Source organism: Hemiscyllium ocellatum, chromosome 34 (genome assembly GCF_020745735.1).
Source record: "Hemiscyllium ocellatum isolate sHemOce1 chromosome 34, sHemOce1.pat.X.cur, whole genome shotgun sequence".
NCBI lineage: Eukaryota > Metazoa > Chordata > Chondrichthyes > Orectolobiformes > Hemiscylliidae > Hemiscyllium > Hemiscyllium ocellatum.
In genome coordinates, this window is record NC_083434.1 from 32,460,163 (window position 1) to 32,472,332 (window position 12,170).

Genomic DNA, 12,170 nt, shown 5'->3' on the forward strand with positions numbered 1-12,170 from the left:
TAAATTTGTAATAACAACAAATCACAAACTCCTGCTAGGTCTAGTTAAAGAGGACAAAGCAGGGCTGCCCACAGATTCAGACCGATTCAGCAGCGTGTTCTAATACTGGACCATCACTATCCTGGTACCAAAGAAAATTCATTCAGCGTGCCTCAATGACTACTGCCCAGTGGCTCTGACTTCCATGATTATGAAGTGCTTCCAGAGGTTAGTCATGACTCATATCAACTCTAGTCTCCCAGTTTGCCATGATGTCTTGCAATTCGTCTACCATCACAATAGGTCCACACTATCTTCCTGGCCCTACACTCATCCCTGGAATACCTGGATAACAAGAATACCTACTCCATTGAAGGTGTGGCTGTAGTCAACGCTATTACTCCAAAAAAACTAAATCTCCAAACTCAGAGACCTAGGTCTATGCTCTACCCTCTGCAAATGGATCCTCGGATTCCTGACCCACAGACCGCAATCAGTGAGAGTAGACAACGGCACCTTCTCCACGACAGTCCTCAACACTGGTGCCCAGCAAGGCTGCATACACAGCCTCTCACTATACTCCCTGTACACTCATAACTGCATGGCCAAATTTCATCCTAACTCCATCTACAAGTTCACTGACAACACCACTGTTGTTTGATATCTGGCCTACAATGACAAGACAGAATACAGGAAAGAGATACGGGAAACATATTGTTATCTTTACAGATGTGATGTAAACATAACAATCTCTCCCTCAACTTCAGCAAAGCAAGCAATAGGAGCTGAGGTGGAGATGGTCGAGAGCATCAAGTTGCTACCAGTGACGATCATCAACAATCTGTCCTGGTCCACCCATATTGATGTGTTGGTTAAGAGGCACCTGCACACACATGACATGGATGCTGGGGAAAAATAAGCACTACCGCTGTCAGGCAGTAGTGTAGGAGGGAGAAAAAAACGGGAGTGTTAGAGGTTCTGAAAAAAAACAAGAAAAATAAAAAACAGGGCAGTGTGGTTAGCCCTGCTGCCTCATGGTGCCTGGGACCTGGGTTTGATTCCAGCCTCAGGTGACTGTCTGTGTGGACTTTGCACATTCTCCCGGTATCTGTGTGGGTTTCCTCTGGGTGCTCTGGTTTCCTCTCACGATCCAAAGATGTGCAGGTTAGATGAATTGGCCATGCTAAATGCCCATAGTATTCAGGAATGTGTAGGTTAGCTGCATTAGTCAGGGGTAAATAGGGGAATGGATCTGGGTGGGTTACTCTTTGGAGGGTCGGTGTGGACTTGTTGGGCTGAAGGGCCTATTTCCACACTGTAGGGATTCTATGGTAAAAAAAATGAGGAAACGACAGGAGTGTCAGAGGTTCTGTTCGCTCTGAGTGAAAGGGATCAATGTTAAGGACTCTCTGCATGTAAATAAAGGGTGATTTGGTGATGGGATATCGGCCTCTGTGGAGTTATTTCAGCTGCCATCTTGGATATTAAATAGTGTGGCCAAAGCACCTTTTCAGGTGAAAGGTCCATGGCAAAATCCAAATCAAGACCATTTAACATATAGCAGACCCCAACTTCAACTTTGAATGGAATTGGGAGGTGCATTCAACACACATCCCACCCATTTGTATCACCGTTGTGTTGTATACATAATATAATGTAAAGGAAACTAAAGCGATGACTGGAGGATGATTAGAAAACTGTTCATATGTCCTCCTGGGGCCACAATACATTTCCCTCCTGCAGCTGGCCAATCCAATGAATACCTCAACTCCCACGCCAAACGCCATCTGTTGGCCAATTTAGTCATGAAGCTGGCAGATAACTTTCTTCCTTGTGGGAACATTGGCTATCATGGGCCAATCACTTTACACCAACAGCCCTCAAGGAAATGAGACTTGAACTAAAGACGCGCTAACAACAAGCTCCATCCAGGTAACAGCAAAGGGACAGTGGCCCCATGTTCCCCTCAATTTAACATTTCTCCTGGATTTCAGAGATTTAGAGTGGAGAGCAACAATAGACAAGGAAACAGAGCAGTATTTATATTTCCTTTCCAGCATCACCCAAAAATGAAACAATTAAAAGCATCCAGGGCAGAGGAAGCAGAATCAGAACCAGAGTGTTGGAATGAACTGGTGTGCTAAAGAAGAAAAGTGACAGAATAAATTGAGAAATCACCCACAATCTCAAACATTCATTCATTCCACCACTGATGCTCAGTAGCAGTTGTGTGTTTCATCGACACAATAAACTGCAGCAATTCACCAAGGTCCCTTCAACAGCACCTTCCAAAACTCACAACCTCCAGCACTTAAAAGAATAAGGACAAGAGATACATAGGAATTTCACCACCTCCTAGTCACACATCATCCCAATTAGGAATCATATTAATGATCCTATCTGAACAGCACGCTGGGTGTACCTATATCAAATGGATTCAAGAAGGCAGTTCAATTTCTCCAGGGCAACTGGGGATAGGGAATAAACACTGACCAAGCTAGTCATGTATGATGAATAAGAGCAAAGGAAGAACAATTCTAGGATGAATTGTGGAGATGAGTTATGGGCTGCACACATGACTGGATACCAACTGGAAGCAAAGTCTAAGGGGATGAGTTTACTGTTCAAAATATTTCCTCAATTTTTCCTAACATTGATTTGAGAATATTAACTATTTCAAAAATCTTCCTGTCCCTTCCAACAGGATGATTTGGTGTTGTGACAGATCTATAGTTCTTCCAGCATTTTGCCTCTTGAAGTTGTATTGTTTACAGAGATCCCTTTAAGATCAAGAACATGAGCTTGTTTGGTGGAAATGTGGACCTGTTCAGAATGTTAGAGATAATGGCACAGACTTTTGGTAGACTATGTTGCAACTATGCCCTCTGGTGGAACGCAATTGCTTCATGCCATTATTAAACATCAGTATACAAATGTACATAAATGGACAGGCTCATCTTAATTAGATTTCAGAAAACAATTTGTTTCTGTCTGTCAACAGGAATGGTCCATCTATTCACACAAAGAGTCAACCTTTGTTGTCTTGATGCATTGCATTGCATTTTTAGCCTGCCTAGGGCTGGAAACAGTGGTGGGCAGGTGTGGAAATTTGCACTGCCTGTTAGTTTCCCAGTTCCAACACATCAGCCATTTTGGGGTGGTCTAGCTACAAAGTCATTATTTCGATTTAAACTGTAACAGGTTGGAGGGAGGCCTCTCCATACTGTAATGCCCTCTCCCTCACTTACCTTCTGTCATACTCAATCACAAAATCAGAGAAGTCTTACAGTGCAGGAGGCCAGTCAGCCCATCATGTCTGCACCAGCTTTTTAAATGATCATTACCTAGTGTCAATCTCCTGCTTTTCCCCCATACCCTTGCAAATTATCTTTACCGAAATAATCATCCATTGCCCTCTTGAACGCCTCAATTAAACATGTCTCCAACACATTTCCATACCCTAACTACTTGCTGAGTGGAAATTTCTTTTCCTCTCACATCGTCCCAGCTTCTTTTGCACATCAACTGAAATGTAAGCCCTCTTGTTCTAGTTCCTTTTTCGAGCAGAAACGGTTTCTCTTTATCAACTCGATCAAGCCAACTCATGATTTTGAAAACCTCTATCAGATTTCCTCTACGCATTCTCCTATCTAATGAGAACTGTCTCAACTTCTTCAATCTATCCTCATAACTGAATTTTCTCATTTCTTTGACCATTCTAGTAAATTGCTTCTGCATTGGGATAAAAGGAACATTACCTGCTACTTAACCTCTGATGTGACTAACTGTCGTTTCTCTTCCCATTTAATCACAGAGGATTGTGATATTAGTTTCAGCTTCAAGCTCTGAATGAGTGGTTAATTGTTTCTCTCGCGCTTATCGGACATTGCTTTGCAAACAAGACACGAAAGGTTCGAACTGAAGTCAGATAATAATAAAGGAACATGTTTGCAAAACTTAAATCCAAATAAAAATTGATTTTCATCTGGACTCCTGGAAGCCTCCACTGCCCATACATGACTGCTTTAGCTTTTTTTTGAGAAACTGTTATATCTGAATCTCTTACTCAGTCGCTCATTTTCAGCAGTGTTTGTATTAATTACAGAACACTAAATCAAATAGATTAAAAAAATGAACTATGAACCAAAAAACCCCAAACTTAGTAAAATCTAATGAACCTTTGGTAAAGTTAAAAATAGCTTTAGACACCAGACATCAACATCTGAAACAAAAATGAATGCCCAAATGGTTTAAACACATAGTTAGGGGGCAAGGTGACTCAGTGGTTAGTGCTGCTGCCTCAGAACGCCAGGGACCAAGGTTTGATTTCAGCGTTGGTCGACTGTCTGTGTGGAGTTTGCATATTCTCCCCGTGTCTGTGTGGGTTTCCTACCACGTTCCAAAGTTGTGCAGGTTAGGGTGATTGGTCATGCTAAATTGCCTGTAGTGTTCAGGGTTGTGTAGTTAGGTGCATTAGTTAGGGGTAAATGTGGAGTAATAATGGATTTGGGTGGGATACTCTTCAGGGAGTCGGTGTGGACTTGTTGGGCTGAAGGGCCTGTTTCCACATTGTACAGATTCTATGATTCTCTATAATCTTGTTTTCCTTATTTGTCCTTTGCTTCTTTGATCTTCACTGTCTCAGAATAAAAGTTTCGATATTCACTGGCCTTGTGTTTCAGGGTTTTGTCAATCTCCACAGATCAGGTGAATGTGAAATGACTGGTTTGCTCCTGTGTTGCTACATCAGCAGGAAACAGCAGGGATAGCACCTCACCTATAGCCAGGATCCTCCACTGAAATCTGAAATGTTAACACTCCTGATCATAAGCAAGCCTCAATATTTACTGCATTAGAATCTGTCACTGGTGATTTTCCCTTTAACTGGAAAAATCCTTTTGATAGCAAATGGGAAATGACTAGACCTGCCCATGTAGGAAAGGGAAGAATGAAAACATTGCCATCAATCCTCATCATAAGCCCCATTCCCTAGCCACCAGCTCTATCCCTCTCCCTGGTCATTATCCAGGGGTGAATCAGATCCGTTTGTAACCTTTAATGCTATTCCAGGGTCTTTTTGGGACTGAGCAGGCAATTCTCAACTTGCAGGTCTATGGCCACTTGGGGACCATGTTATCCGATTAGGCAGTGGGATTTGCTTCCTTTTCTTTCCTCCTCTACCATTACTCTAGTCAAAGTAAAGTTCATGGGACTTGAAGCATGAGGCAACTTGATGGACTAGTAGTCACCATTCTGAACAATTGGTACCAAGCTCTTCTGATGCATTAGAACCAATTCCACTGTGCTTTAAGAATTTCAGAGTGCCTTTGAAGTGCTTTCTTTGTCCTCACTTAGAACATTGGTCATTTGATGGTTTTAGGTTCTTGAATGCAGGACTGATGAGAACTGAGGGTAGCTTGCAAATCTGATGCAGGATGGGCAGAGACACTGCAATCATCTGCAAACTGTGTAGAATAGAATATCTTTTATTGTCACTTGTACTCCAGTCCAGAAATACAAGTGATTAAAAAAGGATATTCTATTCTATTCTATACAGTTTGTAGATGATTGCAGTGTCTCAGCCCATCCTGAAAAATGTTTTTCAATGGCTGCCTTTAATAGTGTCATCTTAGGTACAAGTACCTTGGTACAAATCTTGGATATAAAAGAGAATTGAAAGGAAAAATAGTAGCATTACTTACAGTGTGTAAAAATAAGTTAGAGATAAGGTATTTGTAACGGAGGTAAATGGAATTACATTACAGTCTGGTAAAGAATTCCAAATAGCAGCGGCTCAGCATGTGGTCAGGTCCCAGCGTCAGGCACAACAGCATTATGTCTATGATAGTTGAGTTTTGACACAGAAGTGATAGAGGTTAAAATGTTTTCTATCCAGATTACACCTTATCTTTGGAACAGGACACAGTGGCTCAGTGGTTAGCACTGCAGCCTCACAGCACCAGGGACCTGGATTCGATCCCATGTCTGTGTGGGTTTCCTCCAGGTGCTCCGGTTTCTTCCCACAATCCAAAAGATGTGCAGGTTAGGTGAATTGGCCATGCTAAATTGCCTATATATCAGGGATGTGTAGGTTAGATGCATTAGTCAGGGGTAAATGGAGGGTAGTGGAATGGGTCTGGGTTGATTACTCTTCGGCTCAGCAAGTCCACACCACACCCCAAAGGGCCTGTTTCCACACTGCAGGGATTCTATGATTTGACAAGGTGAGTAGCCACTGTTAGTTAGATAGTAGATAGTACATGGGCTATCAAGCAGTCTTGTCTAACCCCAGTTTGAATTTTGAAGGTATCTATTTCATATCTCCCTGGTCATTTACAATGATGATGTTTCTCGGACATCCAAATGTTTGGAGCAGAGCCATATAATTTTTTCATTGAAATCTTTGGATCAGGTTGGTAAATGAAGACTATCAACTCTAACATAAAAACAGATCACTTCCCTTCTGTAGCATTGTCCATCACTGCCACTGCTTGAGCTCATCTACTACTGAATTGCTCTCCCACATCTTGTACCTTGAGATTTAACTATTGCAGCATCCCCTGACCAGCCTCCCATTTTCCATACTTCATAAATGTGAACTCATCCAAATAAAAAAACCTCTTATTTCACGACCATGTCTCCTATACCTGGACACACACAACTGTGGATGCTGAAAATCTGAAATAAAGAGAAAACAGAAATCACTGGAGTAACTCTGCAGGTCTGGCAAGTGTCCAGCCAACTGAGCTAACTGACCACCAAAGTGACAGATTGGGGCTCACCCATCATCGTAGCAGAAACCAGTGTAAAATCCAGCAGGATGTTTGAATGAGTAAGCATTTTCAACAGCATAAATGCCAATGGAATAATGGGGTGAGACCCCCCCTGGAGAGCAATGATTCCAAAATGGAGTTCATAGCAGTTTCTGAATGATTTTGTTTTCCACCCAGACAGCAGTGGGGACCTGGATGCATTGCCTGGGAGGGTAGATGAGGCAGTAACCTCACAATTTGTAAAAAGTACTCGGATGACATATAATATTCAAGGCAATATGCTGAAAGTACAAGTTTATAGAATTAGAGTCATAGAGTTATACAACATGGAAACTGATACTTCAGTCCAAACAGTCAATGCTGACCACATTCCCAAACTAAATTTGTCCCACCTGGCTGCACTTGGCCCATATCCCTCCAAACCTTTCATATTCATGACCTCATTCAAATGTCTTTTAAATGTTGTAACTGTATCCGCACCCACCACTTTCTCTGGAAGTTCAGCACACATGAATCATTCATTCTCTGTGTAAAAAAGTGGCCCCTCATGTCCTTTTTAAATCTTTCTCCTCTCACCTTAAAAAATGCCCCCGAGTTTTGAACTCCCCCACTCTAGGGAAATGGCCCTTGCCATTCACCTTATCTATGCCACTTATGATTTTATAAACCTCAATAAAGTCACCTCAACCTCCTGAGCTCCAGTGAAAAAATGTCTTAGCCTTTCCAGTCCATTTTTTGTATCTCAAAACCTCTATTCCCAGCAACATCCTTGGTAAATCTTTTCTGAACTCTCTCCAGTCTAATTGTATCCTTCCTATAGCAGGGCGACCAGTACTGCACACAGTACTCCAAAAGTGGCCTCACCAACATGCTGTACAACTCAACATGACGTTCCAACTCCTACACTCAAAGGTCTGAGCAATGAAGGCAAGTGTGTGAAACACCTTCTTAAGCACCCCTCCCACCCATGAGGCAAATTTCAAAGAATTATGTTAATGGGCCATAAGGCCTCTTCTGTACAGAGTGATTCAATTATTTTCTCTGGGGTCCATAAAATAAAGTGGAAGTATCTTTGGTGGTCAACAATAAACGAATGGGTGGGGACCAAGATATGTTGTACTCCATCTCCCACACTCCCTCTCTGCCTTCCAAGTCGCCTGGTTTCTTTGTTCTCCTGACTCCGCCTTCCTCTCTCTCCTGTTACTGTCCCCAATACCTGCTCTTCCCATGTTCCTCGTCTTCCTCTATCCTCCCTGCATTGTAGTGAGACTCACTGTTAACTGTGAGTGAATGGCAGTTTTTGAAAGTATTACTAAATAAGTTGACATGAAACACGATGAATATTGTAAATACAGATGGAGGTTTGTAATTACTTACAGATTTGGATGTAGGGTCCTTAGACTGAAAAACGTTTTGAGAATCCTTGTCCTGGAGTATTTGACCAAGTTGATTGCTATTGCACTGTACGCAGTACTATTTCAAAAGTGCAAAGTAATCCCACCTTTACAAATCTTACCTGGGTGCCCCAAAGCAGCTTTCAATTACAACATAATCGCCGCCCCCTACAGGTTAGCTTCCAGAGTGAAAGGTTCAGGTGAGGGAGAGCAGGGACGGACAGAGATTGGATTCTCTCCTGCTCGGGGGAACAATCTATTCAGTTTGCTGGTTTAATCGTTAACCCGAAAACTGAACCCTGTAGACCGGTGACAGCGTTTTATGGAATTGATATGAACTTTACAGGGGAGTCTTTTTTTCAACTTTTAAGCAGTTTCTTCCACCTTTGATGAACTCGGCTCACCATTTGCTGTAGTTTGTGGAACCGGAATAACTAGTTTATTCCCTGTTTTTTTTAAACGCCTGGTTTCAGTTTGCCAGCAAGACGCCGCTGATGAAAGGTGAGGACTTTATCTTGGTTTGAGCTGAGTTTGGATAAGCTGTTTTTCCGCCTTATTTACACCTTATCTTTCCTTTATTTTACACACCATGCACAGATTATATATCTAAACACCTGGGACTTCAATAGGGGCGAACGATTGGCCTAATTCTGGTCCTACTAGGGTGATTTGGAGATGCCGGTGTTGGACTGGGGTGGATGAAGTTAAAAGTCACACGACACCAGGTTATAGTCCAACAGGTTCATTTGGAGGCACTAGCTTTCAAAGCGCTGCTCCTTCATCAGGTGGTTGTTGTCCTATTAGGGTGATCTGACTTAGAGTGTTGTCAATCTTCTCTAGCACACGTAGGTCGGGCCGAGTGGTCTTCACCAGTAGGAAGCACTATACCCCCCTTTAACTGTGAAGCCGCAGTTTGTCCAGCGTGGCTTAATTTGCTCTGTACCTGATGAATCCACAGCCTAACCTGAGTGAAAGTGGTTTAGCTATAACCGCCCACCGACAAATCCAGCATTTCTTTTGAAAAATCTCCCCCTGAATCAAGTCCCAAGTTTTACTGCCTCGGAATGTGTCAATTTGTTATTTCCTTTCGACTGCCAAAAAAAAAGACACTTTTCTGTAGGTGAATTGGAAATGGCTGCTTTTGGATTGAGCTCTTGAAAACACACCAGTCTCCTCCCACTCTAAATGGAAGGAAACAAAAGCAGAACCTGTGTTTTAAGAGTGTTATTAAATAGCATATCAGTTTTGGCATTCATTACCAAACTTAGTTTTCACTGCCCTCGGTATCTTTAAAGATAAATCTATATAACCTACTAGGCAGCTGTAGCAAAACAAAAGCTGGATATATTCTGTAAAAGTATTGAATTGTTTATGCGTTGCTTGTTTTTCTGGTTAGCATGTTTCAACTTGTCCTGCTTCTGCTAAACTGTAACCTGTCAAAATAAACTATAAATAACAAATCTGATGTAGTTTGAAAGGGTGTTTCATACAGCACAATAATGGGCCCTTCGGTCTAACTTATGATTTTTTATTTCAAAAATATACTTTATTCATAAAATAATTTAATGGTCTGTACAGTTGGTCATGCCATACATATGTAAACATTTACATACAGAGATCAGAATTTATCATTTTTATACAGGTCTGTACATTTTTCATTCATATGCCCATATAATTAGCTGAGGGATCAGCAGAGCCCAAATTACTGCATGGGCCCCCTGTTCTTCGTTAGACAGGCAGATGTTACACGGTGGTCTTTCCCCACCGCGCCTTGGCGGCAGTTGCCCCAAGCTTCAGCGCGTCCCTCAACACTTAGTCCTGGACCTTGGAATGTGCCAGTCTGCAACACTCAGTCGGGGTCAACTCCTTCAGCTGGAAGATAACAGGTTTCAGACCACCCAAAGAGCGTCCTTCACTGAGTTGATGATCCTCCAGGCACAGTTGATGTTCGTCTCGGTGTGCGTCCCGGGGAACAGGCCGTAGAGCACGGAGTCCCGCGTGACAGCACTGCTCGGGACGAACCTCGACAAACACCACTGCATTCCTCTCCAGACTTCCTCTGCATAGGCGCATTCCAGAAGGGGGTGTGTGACAGTCTCTTTCCCCCCCGCAGCCGCTTCGAGGGCAGCGTGCGGTGTGACAGAGAGTCTGAGCGTGCATAAAGAATCTCACAGGCAGAGCCCTTCTCACCACCAGCCAAGCCATGTCTTAACTTATTCCTGCTGACCAGATGTCCCCAATCTGATCTAGTCCCATTTGCCAGTGTTTGGCCCATGTCTCTTTTAAATCCTTCCCACTCATGTACTCATCCACATGCATTGTAATTGTACCCACCTCCAACTGTTCCTTTGGCAGCTCGTTCCATAGACACATCACCCTCTGCATGGAAAAAGTTAACCCTCTGGTCCTTTTTGAAATCTTTCCCCTCTCACCTTAAACCTATGCCCTCTAGTTTTCAATTCCCCAATCCTCGGAAAAAGACCTTGGCAATTCACCCTTTTTTTATGCCCCTCAGAATTTTATAAACCTCTATAAAGAGTGGAGAGTTTGAGCAAAAAGAAGAAGCTGACTAGACTGGGACTTTTTCCCCGCAGAGAGTCAGAGATTGAGGTTGACCTAGAGTCATAGAGATGTACAGCATGAAAACAGACCCTTCGGACAAACCTGTTCATGCCGAACAGATATGCCAACCCAATCTAGTTCCACCTGCCAGCACCCGGCCCATATCCCTCCAAACTCTTCCTGTTCATATACCCATCCTCTTAAATGCGCAATTGTACCAGCCTCCACCACATCCTCTGGCAAATCATTCCATACACGTGCCACCCTCTGCGTGAAAAGGTTGCCCCTTAGGTCTCTTTTATATCTTTCCCCTCTCACCTATGCCCTCCCTGACCCCAGGGAAAGGACTTTGTCTATTTATCATATCCATGCCCCTCATAATTTTGTAAACCTCTCTAACATCACCCCTCAGCCTCCGACGCTCCAGGAAAAACAGTCCCAGCCTGTACAGCCTCTCCCTGTAGCTCAAATTCTCCAACCCTGGCAACATCTTGGTAAATCTTTTCTGAACTCTTTGAGTTTCACATCTTTCCGATAGGAAGGAGACCAGAATTGCATGCTCATACAGGTTTATAAGAAAAAATTCTGAATTCGAGAATTTGGAACAGTCACTAAACTCTCCGGAATCTTGAACATTCCAGTTTGTGTCCCTTAACCATTTGATTGACATTTGATCTTGTATTTGGTGGAATCAAAAGCGAATAGTACTTAGGCCAATTTTGGAATACTGTATTGTTTGCAGTTCTGGTCTCCCTCTTAATCAGAAGGATGTTGTGAAACTTGAAAGGGTTCTGAAAAGATTTACAAGGATATTGCCAGGGTTGCAGGATTTGAGCTGTCGAGAGAGGTTGAATAGGCTGGAGCTGTTTTTCCTGGAGGTCAGAGGCTGAGGGGTGACCTGAGAGACATTTATAAAATCATGAGGGGCATGGATAGAGTAAATAGACAAGGTATTTTCCCTGGCAGAGTCCAGAACTAGAGGGCATAGGTTTAGGATGAGAGGGGAATGATTTGAAGGGGATTTAAATGGCAACTTTTTCACTCAGAGGGTGGCACGTGTATGGAATGAGCTGCCAGAGGAAGTAGCGAAGGCTGGTACAATTAGAACATTTTAAAGGCATCTGGATGGGTATATGAATAGGAAGGGTTTAAAGGATTATGGGCCAAATGCTGGCAAACGGGACTAGATTAGGTTAGGATATCTGGTCAGCACGGACGGTGTTGGACCGAAAGATCTGTTTCCGTGCCGTACGTCTCTATGACACTATGTTGCCCTTCCGGGATATTTGTTTCACAGCAAGAGTCCATTTGACCCATCATGTCTGTGCTATCCAAAAAAAGTTGTTCAGTGTGGTGCTGGAAAAGCACAGCAGGTCAGGCAGCATCCGAGAAGCAGGAGAGTCGACTTTTCAAGCATAAGCTCTTCATCAGGAATGAGGCTTGTGAGCCAAGGGGGGCTGAG

At 43.0% G+C, this 12,170-nt stretch overlaps 2 protein-coding genes across 4 annotated transcripts in view; one reads left to right on the forward strand and one right to left on the reverse strand.

The window, feature by feature from the left end:
- The window catches only part of LOC132832315 (leukocyte elastase inhibitor-like), a 35,568-nt gene extending 27,130 nt beyond the window's left edge, over positions 1 to 8,438 (reverse strand). Inside the window, exon 1 of one of the 2 annotated variants that reach the window (XM_060850226.1) lies at positions 8,269 to 8,438. The gene's annotated coding sequence lies outside the window, so the exon portion shown is untranslated. The other variant, XM_060850225.1, reaches the window with a different exon arrangement.
- The window catches only part of si:ch211-191a24.4 (uncharacterized protein LOC100150331 homolog), a 28,313-nt gene continuing 24,447 nt past the window's right edge, over positions 8,305 to 12,170 (forward strand). The window contains exon 1 of one of the 2 annotated variants that reach the window (XM_060850228.1): positions 8,305 to 8,647. The gene's annotated coding sequence lies outside the window, so the exon portion shown is untranslated. The remainder of the gene's footprint in view (positions 8,648 to 12,170) is intronic. The other variant, XM_060850229.1, reaches the window with a different exon arrangement.